This window comes from Pan troglodytes, chromosome 9 (genome assembly GCF_028858775.2).
Source record: "Pan troglodytes isolate AG18354 chromosome 9, NHGRI_mPanTro3-v2.0_pri, whole genome shotgun sequence".
Taxonomy (NCBI): domain Eukaryota; kingdom Metazoa; phylum Chordata; class Mammalia; order Primates; family Hominidae; genus Pan; species Pan troglodytes.
This window is the reverse complement of record NC_072407.2, coordinates 72,118,694-72,134,731: the sequence shown is the minus strand read 5'-3', so window position 1 is coordinate 72,134,731 and position 16,038 is coordinate 72,118,694. Positions and strand designations below refer to the sequence as shown.

At 51.9% G+C, this 16,038-nt stretch overlaps 1 protein-coding gene, 1 long non-coding RNA gene and 1 other non-coding gene across 13 annotated transcripts in view; all 3 read right to left on the bottom strand.

The window, feature by feature from the left end:
* The window catches only part of ANO1 (anoctamin 1), a 222,432-nt gene that overhangs the window by 111,675 nt on the left and 94,719 nt on the right, over nucleotides 1–16,038 (bottom strand). The window lies entirely within an intron of this gene.
* Nucleotides 1,925–2,031, bottom strand: LOC112204822 (U6 spliceosomal RNA). Its single transcript, XR_002938580.2, has one exon. It is a non-coding gene; the product is annotated as a U6 spliceosomal RNA (small nuclear RNA).
* LOC129136440 (uncharacterized) lies at nucleotides 5,166–14,192 on the bottom strand. The gene is made up of 3 exons (XR_008538085.2): nucleotides 11,345–14,192; nucleotides 9,287–9,578; nucleotides 5,166–6,817 (listed from the first exon to the last, which is right to left on the bottom strand). It is a non-coding gene; the product is annotated as an uncharacterized LOC129136440 (long non-coding RNA).

The window sequence follows — 16,038 nt, the reverse complement described above, 5'->3', positions numbered from 1 at the left end:
TTCACGGCGTGCATCAGATAGCACCTCCTGCAGGAAGTCCTGCTGGATTCTCCCCTACTGTCCCCTTCCCACCCAAATATGCAGGCCTTCCTGTCTATCCAAAGAACCTGCCTGAACCCTAACTAGCACTTCATTTATTCCGTCTCATTTTACAGTGGGTTTTCTACCAGGTTCACACAGCCGATGCTCAATAATTGCTTGTTAAATGGCCACTGGGGAACATTCAAGGCCTACAGAAGTGATTAGAAAATTGTCTTTAAAGGCCACGATGTCGTCAGCGTGCCATGGTTCCAAGCATGGAACCTGGAGTCAGCTAGGATAGGGTTGGAGAGAAGGGGTGGGGTCTAGCTCCAGCTCTGGCACCTTCCAGCCTTGTGACCTTGTGCCAGCCTCCTTGGCCTCAGAGCCTACTGGGCCTCAGAGCCTCCTGGGCCTCAGAGCCTCTGCCTTCTCATGGGAGTTTTGAGCGTGCCTGAAGCTGCCAGGCTTAGCAATGGTGACTGTTGTCACTACTAATGTCATCTTGTCATGACCTACCCTTTCCTGGTGCCTCAGTGAGACTCCCCCATTTAGGCACAAGTCCGTGACTTCCTTGAACTTGGGGCGGTGCAGGAAGGCTATTTGGTTCTCAGGCTGGTGGTGCCAACGGGCACTGAGTGGCCCTAAAGGACCCTTTGTCTGCACCTTGGACAGCGAGAGAGCGTTTGGAGAAGTGCCCCAGGCTGGCCAAATCCATGCCAGGAACAGTGCTCCACAGCCTCTGCTCCTAAAAGTTCAAGTGTCCAGGGCTGGGAGAATCCCACACGCACGTACAGAGGATTATGTAACTCCATCCACTTATCTTTGTTGGTAAACAACCAACATTGTGTAATACTAATGTACTGTCTTTTCAAATTTGTGTTTGAGTGCCAACAGACCTTCCAGAGCTCTATGAGGTGCAGTTTGCATGAAAAAAAAAAAAAAGAGTAAAAATATACTTGGCCAAATCTGGACACACTGGTGTTCCCAAAGGTTTGGGAAGTGACATTTCTGGCCTGAGAGGGCTCTGGGGCTTGGAGGCTGCCTGCTGGGGGGCCATCTCCTAGGCAAGGTGGCCCCACCTTCTCCCCAACAGCACCCCTTGCGGCTTTACTCAAGAAACAGTGCTTAACCTCTAGTTTCTGTGATTTATACTGTAGCCAGGCTCAGGGCATCTGCTTGCCTGTAAGACTCCACTTTCTTTGCTATTGCCACTATGTTTATTTTTTTCTCTCCAGTATCCCCACATTCTGTTTCCTCTCGCCCCTTCCCCAAGTCTTCCCAGGTGGACAGTGTGGACATGCCACAGCAAGGGCAGAGGAAATGCAGCGTGGCCTCTGTGCAGCAAGGGCCAGAGAGGACCAGTTCTGCCTCCAGGCCTCTCGTGGCCTTCGCCGGGGGTTCGTGGGTCTAGGGATTTCAGGGACCGACACAAAGTAAAAACAATAGCCCCCCAAAATAGGAGCGGAAAAAGAATTCCTGTAGCTGGAGATATCTCCCAAGCCAGGACAAGTTTACAGGGTCCTTTTTGTTCCATAGATGGTTCTCTTCTCTGGTTCCCTGTCCCCGCCTGTGTCCTATGGGTCACTTTGCTGGGATTCTCTCTCCACTCCAGTCACTAACTGCTTATACGTGGGGGCTCTCCATAAACTGTTGCACCCAGTTTTCTTTTTGTCTCAGTGATTTTTATCACTAAAACCCCACAGGGACAGATTTTGTGGGCAGGATTAATTCCCCGCTCATGAATTAGTAAAACCCTTGTCTAATTCGTCTAGATGGTGCATTTCATTATGGGAAGCTCCGGGCTTCCCAGCTGGCCTGTTTGGCCACAGTGTTGCTCTTCAGTGTCATTTGATGGCATGCGCCAACTGATACAGGTACAGGTGTCTTTGCTGACTTTTTTTTTTTAAATATGGAATGCTTCATGAATTTGCGTGTCATCTTTGCGCAGGGGCCATACTAATCTTCTCTGTATCATTCCAATTTTAGTATATGTGCTGCCGAAGCGAGCACTTTGCGGACATTTTAATAGTCACCGGGGATGCAAGCATCAGGTGACAAGGAGCGCAGACCAACAAGCTGTCAGGAGGGTGGCTTCCTGGTAGGAGGCAGCACAGGGGAGCCCTTTTCAATGATATTTTATTTCCATCCCGTTGGCATTGCCCACAGGGAAGAATACCTCAGAGCACGGGCCAAGCTGTCTGCAACTCAGTGGGAAGTTGAACAAACCAAACTTTACAAAGGGAGGAAGAACGAGGTGCCCCAAATTATGGAGACACAGGGACTGGTTACCAAGACCATGGACCGGAACAAGAACCTTGCTCCCCCATTAACCAACCGCACGGCCTTGGTGTGCCTAGATTTCCTCTTTTGTAAAGTGAGGCATGAAGTGTCTCCCTTTGGATGGTAGGCGAGGACCAAGAGGCCCAGCGCCTGGCGGTGGTGAGTCCAGGCCAGGGAGGCAAAGGCCTCTTCTAATAAAGGAGCTCTAGCGTGGGGCACAGTGGATGTCTCAGCACAGTGGATGCGTGGGGCTGGATCATCCTCTGTGGTGGGAGCTGGCTTGTGCAGTGTGGGACATTTTGCAGGCACCCTGGTGACCTCTACCCACCCATGAGATGCCAGCAGCACCCTCTGCCTCCAGCCCCAGTGTGACAACTAAAAATGTTTCTTGATGTTGTCAAATATCCTCCAGGGGACAAAACCAGCCCCAGTTGAGCACCACTGCTCTCAGATTTCTCAGCAGCCCTCACCTGCATGTCACCTGGACCTGGGGGGGCCAGCTTATCAGTCCCCATTTCACAGGTGCACACACCTGGAGAGGTGATGTACTTGGCTTAAGGTCAGGCAGGAGAGCAAACTAGGCTTTCAGTCTAGCTCTCCTGACCACCCCCCCAAACCAGAGCTCACTCCATGAATTCAACACACAATCTAGAATTAGAGAGGTGGCAGAAAGGAGATTGGGTTTCTTTTTACAAAATAGAAATACACAGGTGCCCAGGGTTGCCCTCCATTGGTAGAGGTGGTGGCACCCACACAGCCCGGGTGCACTGAGCTTGCCCTGCCCCTCGGTTGGCCCAGTACAAATCTCTGCATTCAGAGGGGTTTAATAAGTGCTGTTGACTCATGAGCAGCCCAGGGGAGGGAAAGGAGCATGGAAGGAGTGAGCAGTCATGACTCAAGGCCATTGTGAGCGCCAATGGCCACCCGTCCCACTCCTACACCAGCCCCGTGCTGCCCAGCAACCCGCGTAGGACAGAAACAGAGGCCAAACAGGTAAATGATATCACCTCCTAAAAGCAACTTGGGCTATAATTACCCCGGGGAAGACGTGCCTGGGGAATTTACAACTGAGATATGGTGGGCGGGAGACGGGACCACTGTCATTTCCTTCCCTTGCATGATGTCAGTGCCCGAGCAGAGGCCGGCCAACTGCAGCATGACGGCGGGACTCCACGGGCTCGGAAACTGCCAGCCGAAGCTCGGAAACGCAGCCAAAGCATGAAGTTCTGTCTTGGGGGCGGGGGGCAGGGGGAGGGTGCGGATTTTTTTTTTCCTCCAACAGAATCCATGGACATCCAGTTTCCATAGGAGGGTTTTCAGATTCTTAATGTGTTTTGTGAACCCACGGCCTGCCTTCTGAGAATCCCAAGAGCTTTAAAGCTCACCTGGGGTAGCTGAGAGCCTGGCCAGGCCACCTCCTCCTGGAAGCCTTTCTGGTCCAGCTCAGACGGCATCCCTCACCTCTGCTCCTTCCATCCTCGACTCCAGCCACTCACGTTCCCTTCTGCCCACCATCCTCAGTTTTTTGGCCTTCATTTCTGCACTCTTTACTCTCCTTCCCATCCTTGGCACACTATAGATGTTCCCCATTTATGTTTATTTATTTAACAAGCAGCTGCGCAGTGCTTACTACGAGCCAGCACCGTGCTAAGCTCTTTACAAATGTTAAGTCGTGCTGTTAGGGTGATTACAGCCATCTGCAAGTGCATTCACACGGACGGACGCACCCTCCTGGGTCCTTTCTCATGAGGTGTGGGAAGAAGTGTAGACGAAATCTTAAACAGCTGCTTCCTCCCCAGTGACTCTGCAGGAGGTTCAGCCTTCCTCCCCAGGATGGTGGGTGCATTGGTATCGGAAACCCTGCTGACGGGGACAGGGTCGGACTCCCCGCAGCGGGACAGCACCTGCCCACTGCCAAACAGAGCACCTAGCTGCCTGCCACTGGTTCAATTCTTCTTCCTGGGGCTTGAAAGAGTAAAAGTTCCAGATTGCCTGGCAATTTCCTTTCACCAGCATACTTCCTGAGAATAAGGAACTTCCATCTCGCAGAGGCGGGCGGCTTCAGTCTGAGCTTGTGCCACTCCAGGGAGACAAGGCTGACCCTTATGGCTTCCTCTGAGCCCCTGTCCCGATTATGTATTTTCTCCCTAGATATGATGCAGCTTCTGATAGAGAAGGACAGGTCCTGGTCCTCCTGTCCTCTGGCCTGAGGGGCTGAAGGTGACTTGAGGTCCCAAGACCGTGGAGCTGGGACATAGGTTGGCACCCCTGCACTGTTGAGAGTACAAGAACCCCATGAGAGCCGCTCTCAGCCACAGACTCATCCCTGTACCTTCCACGGGGTGTACGCCGGGCGTGAGCGCACCAAAGCTGCATCCCTCCCCTGGTGTTGGTGACCCGCCCAAGCCCCTGATTTCCCTAAAGACCGAAGTCTAAGGCCTGAGATGGATCCTAACGTTACAGGCACTGGCTGCAGCAAGCCTCTGACTCTGGGGCGAATCCTCTGGGGCCTCATCACACCCTCCCCTCCCCAAAGTCAAGGAAGCCACACCTCCTGGGCCGACTGTGAGGCTCAGTTATCTTTATAGGAAATCCTGACGCTTTCCTGCGAAACCCTGTGGTTGGAATAAAAGATGTTCCAGAATTTTGTTATGCCATGCAAGGCCTTTTCCTTGAACGCTTGCTGTTCACTTCATTGTGCCTTCACGTATGCATCATTTGGTGCAAAACTGTTTTGTGTCAAGGCCTCTGCCAGGTTGGGGGTCTCTGTACTGCAGCTGAGCTTCTGGGCTGCAGGTTTCTCTTGGGGGGATACTGTGTGTGACAACCGTTGGCTGTACACTCCGGGCCTCACGTCTGTGGGAGAAATGAATGGGAACATGAGCCAGGAGCATCACCAGCAGGGGAGGAATCATCCCAACCCTGCGCTGGGGAATCAGAACCTTCAAGGCCCTCTGGGTTTGGCGCCGAAGACCTCGTCCTCCTGATGCAACGTTTCTGTACAATAAAGGTGTGCGTTACTGGGCCCTGCGGAGTGTGTGTCATTGAGATATTCTACTATCCACGCTAACAAGAGTAAAAATAATCAGGGGAAATCAATAATCTATGTTATGTGACCTGTTATATAAAGAATATCATCTCAACATGTCCTCAGTATAAAAGTTCCTGGCCAGGCATGGTGGCTCACACTTGTAATCCCAGCACTTTGGGAGGCTGAAGTGGAGGATTACTTGAGGCTAGGAGTCAGAGACCAGCCTGGACAACACAGTCAGATCCCATTTCTAAAAAAGAAAAAAAAAATTAGCCAGGCATGGTGGTGCGTGCCTATAATCCCAGCTACTTGGGAAATTCAGGTGGGAGGATTGCTTAAGCCCAGAAGTTTGAGGCTGCAGCAAGCTATGATTGCACCAATGCACTTCAGCCTGGGTGACAGAGCGAGACCCTGTCTCAAAAAAAATTAAAAAAAAAAAAGTTATTAATCAGACCTTGGCCATTCTCTTTTTTCCAACTACATATTTGAAATCTGGTATGTGAATTTTACTTTACGGCATATCTTATTTCAGAAAAGCCACATTTCTAGGGCTCAAAGTCACATGTGGGAAGGAGCGACCAGGCTGGACTGCTTAGCTACAGAGCCTTTTCCTATTATTTAAGGAAAATTATATTGGATGGCTTTTATTTTCTGCTTTGTCATTTCCTCTGTTTTCTAAGATTTCTGCAGTGACATGAAATAGGTTGATAGGTAGGGAAAGGGTGATATTATTTAAGGCACTGACACACTTTGTAACCTGTGGGCTCATATTGGACCCTTTTACTATTTAAGGAAAAATAGTTGAACAGCTTTTTCTCTGTACAGCACACATGTAGAGAAACCCACCTTTGCCTAAAGGCCAATCACAGCACATTCCTGAAATATTAGGACAGAGTAGCCTTTAATTACAAAACATATCTGATGACAGAGCTGGTCACACAGGTGTTCAACTGAAGAAGCCAAGAGAGCTCCCTATTTCACACCAGAAAGAGATCCAGGAGGACACCCAGGGGCACCCTCCCAGGGATCCTACCATGTAGTACTCCCAGTACATGGGCCGAGTGGAAGCGATGCGGTTGGGTAAGAGATCTGAGGCAGGGGCCGGCAGTGCTGGGGAGCAGGGGACTAACGCAGATGCCCTCCACGAGCAGTTCTGGGCAGGGGTTCCAGGACTCCGCCTTGGCAGGTACCCCTGAAGGAGATGCTCAGGCCCCTTCCCCTGGCTTTTCTGGTAGAGTGAGGGGTTCATTCAGCTACATACTCATTCATTCGCTCAAGTGTTTGTCCACTCATCCACCTGCTCACTCGCCCATTGGCTCACCCCATTCCCCACTTACTTACCCACTCACCATGCACTCACGATTCATTTATTCACTTGGAGTTTCACTCTGTCGCCCAGGCTGGAGCGCATTGGCATGATCTTGGCTCACTGCAACCTCTGCCTTCTGGATTCAAGAAATTCTCCTGTCTCAGCCTTCCAAGTAGCTGGGATTACAGGCACCCGTCATGACTAACTTTTATATTATTAGTAGAGACCGGGTTTCACCGTGTTGGTCAGGCTGGTCTTGAACTCCTGACCTCAGGTGACCCGCCCACCTTGGCCTCCCAAAGTGCTGGGATTACTGGTGTGAGCCACTGTGCCCAGCCTCATTCACTCATTCTCTTATACCTCTACCTCCTCAAATCCCTTCCTGACTTTGTATTTCTCCATAGAATCCACCACCCCTTATCTGCAGAGGAGTTCGCTTCATCATCTTGTTTTCCCTCTGCCTCCCCTCACCCTCCTTGGCTAGAATGGCGGCTCCAGGTGATTTTGTCATAATTTGATCGCTCATTTTCATGCTGAAAATGACGTGAGCCACAGAGACCTAGAAAAATGCACAGAATCGAACCAGCTATCCAACAAAGTTGAGCCCCAAGGCATTGACTCTTAAAACATAAGGAAGAGAGAGCATGAGACAGAGTGGCCTCTGTGACAGACAGTGGCTGCCTGTCTTTGCAAAATGCATTAATGGCCAACAGCAAATTAATTAAGTCATTTCAATCCCTTCGCTTATGTAGACAAAATCCAAAGATCCGTGTCCTATAGGGTTAGTAAGTACATGCATGCACATCCTTGCATGCATACACATACGACAACTCATCCCCGAAGGGTTAAAAATGGACCCGACATGGGACCTCCTCCCAAATGGCATGCATAATTAGTGGTTCTAGTGTCCATGCAGAAGCTCTTCCTGAATACAGATATTTAAGATTTTTAAGCTCATCACAGCCCGGATCCTCCAAGACACATAGTCATATAGAGCCCAGGGGCCACAGGGCTGCCTGCCCTGCCTCTCACGTAGATTATCGTTTTCCAAAAGCTGTTCTCAAGACTCAGTGTCCCTGCCTCTTAAGCAGGAATGATTACATCTGAAATCAGGCTTTCTGGAAAATCAAGTCAGCATCCCTGCTTCTTAAACATGAACGATTATGTCTGAAATCAGGCTTTCTGAAAAATCAAGTGTCCTCCTTCCCCTTTAAGCTCATCACAGCCCAGATCCTCCGTGTTAAACAGATCTCAAATCTGTTTAGCTTGGGGACCAAACAGAGTGGGGCTGTTTTCCCTTAAACCCATCGGAAGGAGTTTATTCGTCAATTTTCACTCCACTATTTGACTCTCAGCTCAAGCACCTTGAGACGTGCTTGGCTGTCCACTCCTCCGTTCCTGTTTCCTTCCAGTTTGATGGAGAAGTCTTTCCTCCAACCTTAGAGGGACTCTTTCAAAGCCACAGGTTCCTTCTGGATCTCTCTGCAGAACACACTCCCTGGTTCCTTCAAGCCACATCTCAGAAGAGAAAGCGGACCCTTTCCTTGGTCAGGGAGGATGCTGGGGCTTCCAATTCTTTCCCAAAGGAAACCAGGGTAAAAGCAAAGAACCCCCAGCCCATGCTCAGAGATGGCCCCGGGCCCTCTGTGAGTGGATTCATATGGCTTGTTTCGCAAGGCAGGGGGACCCTGTGGAGGGGGATATTCTTTCATCAAGGAGGTCCTGAGGCATGAAGCCCAGCCTTTGTAGATGCACCTAAGAAAATACATGGGCCTGGGCCCCCCTGGTCCTTGGAGCTGGATGAGTCTGCAGTGGCTGGTGACATTGGGGAACATCAGCTTGCAGAGAGCATGGTAACAGCCTTCCTTCCCTACTGCTGCCTGTCACAGCCTAGTTTAGCTTGGGGACCAAACAGAGGGGGACAGTTTTCCCTTAGATGACCACTGGGACTGCCCCTACCCGCCTTCCCACCACTTCAGAACAGTTGGAGGAGTGGGCTGGGGAAAGAGTAGGGGGCGTGCCAGGGAGAGAGCCCCTTACCATGGAGCAGACATAGGCTAATGGCCTCCTCCTCCCAGGAGTTAATTGTATTCTCTTGGGCTGGACTTCATGTTTCCTGGGAGCTGTGACCCTCCTTCCCTCCTGGCTCACGTCTCCAAGGCTTCTGCTAAGAAACTACCTTTCCAGGGTCTGCCCTGGCCCCACTCCCAGCCCCTTCCACTGCTTCCCCGCATCTGTTATCTGACAACTTATTATTCTCCCTGCACCAGGAAAGCACGGACCTTTGTTTTTTGTTTTCTCTGTATTCTCAGGACCCAGCGGAGCCTGGCACACAGTAGGTATGCAAAGTATCCTTTGAAAGGATGAACAAATGAGCTAATGTCCTTTGTCGGTGTCCACAGATTCTAGCACCCGCCTAGTGGAGGACAATGAAGAGTTTACCCACAGGTCAATTTTTACCCGATTCAACCAACCCCTGCACGGACACTTGCTTCTTAACAGGAGGCTGTGGAATCTAAACAAACAGGTTCTCCCTAGGGGCAAGGATGGAGTTGTTGTCTTAACATTTTCCAGCTGGTGGAGCTGCTGGGGAAAGCTGCTGAGGCCACCGCCACCCACCACAAAAGCCCCATTGAGAGCCCCACCTTCTCCAATACGAGGGCTCCTGTCCAGGGAGGAGGTGGGCTGGGTTTTTCTGGCAGGAGCGTGTCCCCTCCACAGGGGCAATCAGCGTATTTATTAAGGTCCTCCTACGTGTTAAGCTGTGAGCCCAGGGCACAGACCCGCAGGTGTGAGGCTGATAGTCCGCCAGGAAGTCAGAAATCTGACAGCCACAGAAAAATGCTGAAGGACCAGGAGAGGAAAGGTCATGGTCAATTCCGGAAGACTTTGCACAGGGAGTGGCTTCTCAGCTGAATCCTAAACGGTCACTGGTAACTAGGAAGATGAAAAGGAGGGGTCAACTGCCCAAGCCGGGGCAGGGGGTTGGGAGGTCTGGAGGGACGGGAAGTCTGGGAAGGGCCTTGGGGCTGCCTGTGCATCCACCGCGTGCCTGTGAGCATCTTCTCAAGGTTGCCAGGCACTGGGGAAGAAGCAGCCAGCAGAACACGCACAGGCCGGGTGCGGCGGCTCATGCCTGTAATCCCAACTCTTTGGGAGGCTGAGGCAGACGGATCACTTGAGGTCGGGAGTTCAAGACCAGCCTGGCCAACATGGTGAAACCCCGTCTCTACTAAAAATACAAAAATTAGCCAGGCATGATGGCAGGTGCCTGTAATCCAAGCTATTCAGGAGACTGAGGCAGGACAATTGCTTAAACCTAGGGGGTGGAGGTTGCAGTGAGCGGAGATTGCGCCACTGCACTCCAGCCTGGGCACCAGAGGGAGACTCCGTCTCAAAAAAAAAAACAAAAAAAACCAAAAACCACCCACGATTCCTTGTCCCCTTGGAGCTGCTGTCCAGCGAGGGAGGGGCAGGCAGACCATCGACAAAACAGAAGCAAATGACACGGCAGGTGGGATGCTCAGAGGTGGTTAAGCCCCACGGGGTAGAGGGGTTTGGACATGGCTGGAAGGTGGGAACAGCAGTTTCTCACGGTGGCCAGTACAGACCTTGCTCTGTGGGCGGCCCTTCATGACTGCTTGATATAAGGAAACTTTGGGAAGACTTAGACAACCAGGCTCCATTTTTATACAAATAAAAGGATTTTTGGTCACTTGAGTTAGGAAAACAGCAGTGCCGGTCATGATCCCTGGACACCCCGGACAGACTGGCCTCCCCGCTGGGGGGCTGCTTTTTCAAGTTTGTTTTGGGCCCCTTTGCATGGGCCTGGGAGTGGGGACAGGCACTTCCTTGGCTGGACTAGCAGCATCCATGGGCCTGGCTGGCAGCAACCAGGCGGGGCAGAGTGTCCCTCCTGGGGCTGACTGGTCTATGACTGTGGTCAGGTTGTGCCAGGACAGCCTCCGGGGTGCTTTGCTCCACCGTGGAGTTACAGTGATGGAGCTGGCCGCATCCCTGCCGCTGAAGGGGATCTAATCTCCACGGGAGACCAGACGTCTCTGCTGTGCCGTCATTCAGGGAGGCCAAAGTCAGGGCTGCCACCCACCCCGCCCCTGCCACCAAATCACCAAGGAGAGGAGGACTCCATGTGCCCTCAACACATAGCAGGCATTTGGCAAATGTTTGTGGGGGGGATTGTCCCAGGAGACTGTTGGGCATGGCTGACTCATCTATCAGAATGGAACTTTCTAGAGACTGATCATGGGTGCCAGGCACAGGCCTCCTCCCCCTCTGTCCCTGCAACCCTGCAGGGTGTCTTTGGACAAGTCATGTGGGCTCTGGGACCCCTGTTTCCAACTCAGTCCCAATAAGAAGACAGGTTGTCGAGATGTTAAGAGTGGGCCCCAAACACCAAGCATGGGGTCCCTTGGGAATGCAAGCTCAGGGCCTGGGACCCTTAGTGCCCACGACGGCAGCTCGGCATCTGGCCCCCTGCTTGTAATCACTGTTTATTATCACAGCTGTCACAGACTTGGCCATCTGCTCCAGTGACCTCCAAACCTGTCACTCTTTCATCCACACAACGGACATTCATTCATTCATTCATTCAGCGACACTTCTATGTGCCAGACACAGAGCCGGGGCTGGGTCACGGAATAAACAATGCAAACAAGTCCCTGCTCTACTCCCACAGAGCTTACCTTCCAGCGGGGAGGCAGAGCAAAACCAGGAGCCAGAAAGGCAAACCGATGCATACACAGGAATATCAGATGGTGATGACTGCTGTGGAGGACGGAAGCAGGAAGAGGGGATGGCGGGCTAGCGAGTGTGGGGGCAGGCGTGGGGAGACACGACGTGGGTGGCCGTGGAAGGCCCTTCCGGGGAAGTGACATCTGAGCAGAGATCTTCTCCCCAGGAGCCAGCCCTGACAAGACTGGGGAGGAACATTGCAGGCAGCGGCACAGCCAGGTGAAGGCCTTGAGGCTGGGAAGAGTTGTGTGTGCTGGGGACAAGAACTGAGGTCAGCCAGGCTGGGGCACCCTCCAACTAGGGGGACGACGGGGGACAAGGGCAGAGAGGAGGTTGGGAGGGCCAGGCCAACTAGGGGGACGACGGGGGACAAGGGCAGAGAGGAAGTTGGGAGGGCCAGGCCAACTAGAGGGACGACAGGGGACAAGGGCAGAGAGGAAGTTGGGAGGGCCAGGCCTGCAGGGCCTTCAGGCCAGGAGGGCACTGGGATCCTCTGCTGGGAGGAGAGGCTGGAAAGGTGGCCCCCACAGGGGACCGATGCTGTCTGAACTGTGAGGTCACAATGATCCCGGGGCTGCTCCTGGATTCAGCGAGCTGGGGGAAGTGCCCAGGAAACACATTTTAGTCAAGGCCCCCAGGTATCTGGCACAACCCCGGCAATATACAAAGCCTCCTCTAATGATGGCTGAATCCAGGAGACCCCAACCGCTGTGATGGAAACCTCGCCACCTCCAGAGGCAGCCGATGACTCCTGGGGCAGCCCCACCTGGCTCAAAGGCAACCTGCTCCACAGAGCCAGCCCCATCCCTAGGCTTGGAGCCAAACAGGATTGCTCCTTCATAAGAAAAAAAAATCAGAGCTACAGAGTCAGCCATCTTAAAAAGCTCCCTGCATTCTTGCCTTGCCCAGCCAAGCAGCCTCAGGTCCCCCTGCTCCCTGTACCTGGCTGGGCTCAGAGCCACTCTCAACCACATATTTTTTAAGTCCTTTGTCCCAGACTATGAACGGCATGGAAACCAATTGAGGACTGGGGGTGGCAGCTTGTGTGTGTGACTGCTTGAGCTCTGGAGGGTCCTTCTACTGTCAGTGCCTCCCCATCCCCCACCCCCATTCTGTGATGGCCCCGAGTGTCTGTAATGCATCCCTCAACTTTTCATCTGCCAGTGAGACTCACAGAGCAAATAGCCCAAGGAAAGACAAACTATGGATCAAACTCATACTAAAGTATAAATGACTTTCTTCTCCCAGATCATTTTGATAGTGAACAGGACAATCAGCATCAGGTCCACAGACGGCGAGGGATGGAAGGAGTGGAGGAAGAGAACTTCCCACGGCAAGGGGAAAGGGAAGAAGGAAGAGGCTTGGAGGAAGGGGGACAAGGAAAACTTTTATTTCCTTCTCATCTGGCCTGGACTGAGCCAGCTCTTCCTTACCTGCTGCCCCAAACAGGGAGGCCAGCATAGCCAGAGAGGGGGCCAGCGTGTGTCTGATCCCAGGGGCAATATTAAAGTTTGCCTCAGTCCAGGGCGCCCATCTGAAAAATCAGGGCAAAAACAGGACTAAGAACAAAGGAGAAAAAGGTTAAGAGCAAGGGGCCACACAGGAACTGAGAAATGATTTCTCAGCTAAGCGTCTGGCCTTTGGAGACGCCTCCCTGCCCATCTGTGTGGCTGGGGTCAGAGAACCCCCACCAGGAGGGTGAGGGGGAGTGAAGAAGGGTGAAGAAGAGACCTGGGGCTCTTCCCGGAGAGTGTGTGTGAGAGCCAGGGGCTGGCTGAGAGGCCACTGGCTTCCAGATGTCCCAGCCTCCATCAGGCCGGACCTACTCCTGCAGGCCAGGGCTGCAACCCCATCAACATGACATAGGGAGCCTGAGGGAAGCAGGACAAACTCTGCCTGATGTTCCTTCCCTCCATCAGCCATCAATCCCCCAGTACAACGAGACGGTCCTCTCAGCTGTGCCCAGCCCCAGAAACAGCCTCTATGCCTTGGGAAAAAATGATGTTGGCGGGCTACACCCCATTCACACTCATGAATCCACTCCAGAAGTCTGAAGACTTTTTCCCCAGGTAAAAAAGAAAGAGGAATCAAAGAAAAGAAAGGAAGGGCAGAAAATAAAAGAAAGAAAAGTGAGAACAAGGAAAAGAGAGAGCAAGATTCAGAGGCAGGGAAGACCTGAGTCTGGGAAGAGGGCAGGAATGTACCCTATGGGGCTGAGGCGTGTCCCTTCATGTCACATCCTGGTGCTGGTGGTGACCTGATTTTGACTCATCCAAAAAATGATCAAAAGAGAGGGAAACAAAGACTAGGTATGACCAGTTCTTATTTCTCCAGAACAAACGGGGTTCTGAAGAACTGGGTTTGCGGGATTAGGAATCCCCATCTTCAGAGGATCACAGTGGTCCTCTTAGGGGCTTTTGGCATTTTTGCTACCGTGTGTAATGAGGCACCAAGAACATCATAGGTGAGGTACTTGGGGACTGCTCGGCTTCCCAGCAAAGGGCAATGTCCTTGTGGTAAGACTTGGAGTCACATTAATTTAATCTTATCTTTAAGAAAGGCAAAAATTCCTCAGCTAAAATGCTCTTGCCGAAGGGTCACTGGTCTCCAGACCACTGTCAGGGGATTGGGATTGTTCTGATAAGATGACAGGTCTGGGCTCGAGGAGCTGGAATTCTCCCTGATCTTGCCTTTCTCTACCCTCATCCCATTCTTTCCTCCCCCCCCTGCTCTTTATTCAACAATCATCAATTGATGCAGTAAAAATCATTATCGGCCGGGCGCGGTGGCTCACGCCTATAATCCCAGCACTTTGGGAGGTGGATCACGAGGTCAGGAGTTTGAAACCAGCCTGGCCAATATGGTGAAACCCCATCTCTACTAAAAAATACAAAAATTAGCTGGGCGTGGTGGCATGTGCCTGTAGTCCCAGCTACTCAGGAGGCTGAGGGAGGAGAATCGCTTGAACCCGGGAGGCAGAGGTTGCAGTGAGCCGAGATTGCACCACTGTACTCCAGCCTGGGTGACAGAGTGAGACTCTGTCTCAAACAACAACAACAACAAACAACAACAACAACAACAAAACAACATAATAGACACATTGTGGTCTATGGCAGTTTCGTGCCCCAGGGAAGTCCAACGTCTTGCCCAATATTTACAGAGTGCTCATCTAGATAGTCACTGCTTCACCCAAGGAGCTTTCAAATATCCACATTCTAGTACTTCCCGCTCATAGATTTTCAACAGTCCCTAGTGGGCCCAGAGGACAGGCAGGTTTGGGAACCTGCCCAGTCTCATGGAGGAGAGACATGCACACAGGTGACGGTGATGCCAGAACCCCCTTGCTGAGACAGGCACGGAGCACATGGTAGTCCAGGGGAGGGGGACACTGGGCAAGGCTCCAGAGGGAAAGCAGCTCCTGAACCCTCCCCCAGCTCACCCCAGCATGGTCCGTTCAAAACATGCGGCCCCCATGCACACAAGTTCTCAGTTGTTCTGCTTCATCTGTGTCTACTGGGGGGTACAGGACCCTCACACAGCAAATGGTTCTTGTCCTGAATGTGTCCCTATATTTGGAGTCCATTGTATTTTCATCATTTAAAAAAATCACCTCGGCCGGGCGTGGTGGCTCACGCCTGTAATCCCAGCACAGGGGGAGGCCGAGGCGGACAGATCACCTGAGGTCAGGAGTTCGAGACCAGCCTGGCCAACATGGCGAAACCCCCATCTCTACTAAAAATACAAAATTAGCCAGGTGTGGTGGTACGCGTCTGTAATTCCAGCTACTTGGGAGGCTGAGGCAGGAGAATCGCTTGAACCTCAGAGGCAGAGGTTGCAGTGAGCCAAGATTGCACCATTGCACTCCAGCCTGGGCAAAAACAGTGAAACTCCATCTCAAAAAAAAAAAAAGAAAGAAGGAAAGAGAAAAAAATCACCTCTCTATTTCCAAAGTACCATTGGTTGCATACTCTATTGCTCATCCTCACACAAAGTCTATGAATTACATGGCCTTTGTATTATTAGACCCATTTTGCAGATGAGGAAACTGAGGCCCTGACACTTCCTGTGGTTTACTCAAGATCTTGCAGTTGGAAGCAACAGAGGTAGAGACCCTCCCCTAATTGGTTGACCCTAAGATCAGACTTTTCCTCTGTTGTTGGTCTGAAGCTCTAGCTGTCACAGTCACTCCTTTATGTGTACAACCATCTAAGGCATAAGGTGCTCCAGTAGGCAACTGCTAAGAAGCATCATGGGGAGCTCTGCTTCTGGCCACAAAAGAGTAGCTGCTGTGTCAAGAACATCTATAAAGGCTGGATTAAAAAACAAACAGAGAAACTCAGCTGCTATAGGTAGCTGCTAGAAGGAATTGGAAGAAAACCAAGGCAGACAGGACTTGAGGGCTAAGAGAAGGGAGCTTCAGAGAAATAAGCTCAACATTCTGGAGGAGAGAGAGACAAAGGGAGGAGGGGAGAGAGAGAGAAAGAGAGAGGGGGAGGGGGAGGTGGGGAGAGAGAGAGAGAGAAGGAGAGAGAAAAGGGGAGGCAAAAATTGGAGTTCTGGCACCCACCAATCCCAACAACTCACCTGGAATGTTCTGCCCAAGGCTTCAGGGACAGCCCACACTAATTTGGCCAGGCCCTTTCTC